The sequence below is a fragment of the Zingiber officinale genome, chromosome 9B (assembly GCF_018446385.1).
Source record: "Zingiber officinale cultivar Zhangliang chromosome 9B, Zo_v1.1, whole genome shotgun sequence".
NCBI lineage: Eukaryota > Viridiplantae > Streptophyta > Magnoliopsida > Zingiberales > Zingiberaceae > Zingiber > Zingiber officinale.
In genome coordinates, this window is record NC_056003.1 from 53,030,231 (window position 1) to 53,033,444 (window position 3,214).

Here is a 3,214-nt window from a genome sequence, read left to right on the forward strand (position 1 = left end):
AGTATATAATATATTTTTTATTTGGGTAAGTAGTATTGGTTAAGTCCTAGTTGCATGGTTAAGCACGCTTTCGGAACCCAAGATTTACTTGATTGTTTGTGTTGGGTTATTAACGATTTAAATGTTTTATTTGAACTTGACTTGTAGCCAAATCCGATTTTGTTGTAAATTACTTTTTGATTATTTAAAATTAGATCTAAATTCTTAGATCTTGTTGTAAATTTTTCTAAGAGATCTTTTAATTTATTAATTTATATTTTTAGTGATAAATTTTCCTTCTCAAGTGTTAGGTCTTGAATTGGATTTGAATTTGTGAGTTATTCCTTGAGATTTTGATTTTCCTCAAGGAGCAATTTGTTTTCATTTTCTATTGTAATTAGTTTCCTATTTAAACATGCAATAATTTTAAAGAATTTTCTATTCAAATTAAAGTGTACCTCTTCGGGACCTTCGGAAACGAGTACAGACTCATGGCTCGATTCGAGTTCGGGCCCGTCTTCTGATTCGTCCTCCGACTCTACTTCGAAGGTGATGTGCGTAAATATTATGATAGTTTATGCGTGTTTTTACGCACATTCACTTGCTTTATACGTACATATTCTTTGTATGATCGCCTCTTTTATCATGTACTCATCATATATACTCTTTTGCACAAATATCTGCTCTTTGTTTGGTTTTGTGTTGACAGGGACAACTTTTGAAGCGAAAACAGCGATTGTCGACGTATCGGAGCAAGTCAGAGAACACGGTCGTGAAAACCTTGCACGACCATGTGGTCAAACAGGAGAGGAGAAGTGCACGGCCATGCAACCTTTGCATGGTCGTGTGGCCAACCCAGAGGCAGATCAGAGCATGGCCATGCATACTTTCACGACCGTGCCCCCCATGACCGCAACCAGGCAATACACGGTCGTGCAACCCTACACGGTCGTGTCCCTAGAGACGAGCCTCAGGTTCACATGGTCGTGCCAATTGGCACGGCCGTGCAGCGCACCCATAGCCAAGAAAGGGCACAATCGTGCCATCCTTGCACGGTCGTGCTGCCGCGCCGTGCCCTAGCATATAAAAGGGGTTTAAACCCTTTTTCCTGAGGGAGGAGAGTCGGGAAGCAAGTCGTCAATAGGAGAATCACTCTGGTGTCGTTCCATGCCATCCAGGACATTGGTCCAGCGATCTTTCATCACCACATCAACTCCAGAAGCAAAGGATTAGATCCCAAGATCACTCGTCGTCGTTGGATAAGCATATTTCTTCTTTCTCTCCTCGTGTTTGAGAATTTGTATGTTTAAATACATCATGTCTTCGAGTTTTTCTCTGGCGCCTATGGAGTAGAGTCCTTGTTCTAGGATGAGCGAGTAATTATGGATTGGTTTTGATGTAAGACTCATATTATGCTTATATTCATTGGATGATTTCGCTTGTTTTGTTTCGACTACTCGATCTCTATGTCATGTTGATTGATTGTGTAGGAATTGCCAACCTAATAGAGGGAATACCTTAAATTGTACACCCGAGGGGCCCAAAAGACAGGGGTAACCCGTTCATGGACATCTAGGGTACTTCCTTGAAAGGAGAGGCAACTCCTCCATAAGGAAGTAAGAAACCAAACTAAGCTCCTTAATTCTATCTTTGATAACATCAATTAGAGTTGTGTCCTTGTGATCTACCGAGGTGCCCTAGTGACAGGGGTTAACCGTAACAGGATTTCATAGGGATGGTCTTTGTTTGGTGCTTAAGGATAGTTGCTTTATCTTCCAGCGAATGCATGCTGATGGACAATGAGTACAAGATAGTATGTGATACATCAATACCACCACAATAAAACTGAACTCCTAGAACTCTTCATTAACCAGGTTGATTTCTTCTCGTTGCTTGTTCTCATTTCCGCTTTCTAACCTCTTTTCTTAGATTACTTACAACCATCGATAGTGTAGCTAATCCTAAGTGTGCCATCAGTAGTGCTTATAACCAGTCCTTGTGGGATCGATAATCTTTATTACTGACAACGAATCCGTGCACTTACGGAATCGTAACAAGTTTTTGACGTCGTTACCGGGGACTGCGTCTATAACATTGGTGATAGTCATACTAGATTAGACTAGACTTTGTTTGCTTTTCCTTTATCTTTTTCTAATATTTTGCATTTAAAGATAAATAATTTTATTCTTGTTTTTCTTTACTTTCTGCATTTTTATTAAAAATGCCAAAAATAATATTATTTCACTTCTTCTTCTTTACTATATTTCATATTTTATTTTTGCATGCAAAGAGCTAATCTTTCAGGACAACTTCTACCGTTCGATCCAGAGATCGATAGGACTTTCCTAAGAAGAAGAAACTTACATAAAGCATTTCAAGCAGCACAAGAATCTTCTGAAATGGTTGATAAATTGTTGAAGGATTATGCAGCACCTTATGCATGAGGGGTTCGGTCTAGCATCACTCGACCGCCAATCAAAGCTAACAATTTTGAAATCAAGCCTGCAGTAATTCACATGGTTCAACAGAATCAATTTGGAGGAGGACCGCACGATGATCCAAACCACCACTTAGAGCTTTTCTACGAGATCTGTGGTACCATGAAAGTGAATGGAGTCCCTCCAGAATCAGTAAGGTTATTGCTCTTCAGATTCTCCCTGAAAGGCAGAGTCAAGCAGTGGCTAAATTCCCTTCCAGCAAATAGCATTACATCCTGGGAGCAGTGTGAGCAGAAATTCCTAGACAAATTCTATCCACCAAGAAAAACTGCTCATATGAGAAATCTGATTGCAAGCTTCAAATAGATAAACTCAGAATCATTATTTGAAGCATGGGACAGGTTCAAAAGTATGTTGAGACAGTGCCCCCATCATGGCCTGGAGAAATTGTTGGTTCTACACACCTTCTACAATGGAATCAACTATCACATGAAGGTATCCCTCGATTCTGCAGCATGAGGAGCACTGATGAATAAGAGCCTTGATGAAACTGAAGAGATCATAGAGAATGTGGCACAGAATCACCATCAGTGGGCATCAGAAAGATCTGGTGGTTCTTTCTCAGGGAATCCAATAAAAGCGTCAGGGAAATTTGATGTAGATGCAGTCACTCTCATGTCTGCAAAGCTAGACACTATGACCAAGAAGTTTGAGGTCATGGGGAACAACAACATGACCAATGCGATAGTTTATGTTTGTAAAACTTACGGAAGTACGGATCATGCTCAAGATACTTG

The 3,214-nt window shown here is 40.0% G+C and overlaps 1 pseudogene; it reads right to left on the reverse strand.

The window, feature by feature from the left end:
• Nucleotides 1-2,785: 2,785 nt before the first annotated feature.
• Nucleotides 2,786-2,857, reverse strand: LOC122025885 (annotated as a pseudogene).
• Between the last annotated feature and the right edge of the window lie 357 nt (nucleotides 2,858-3,214).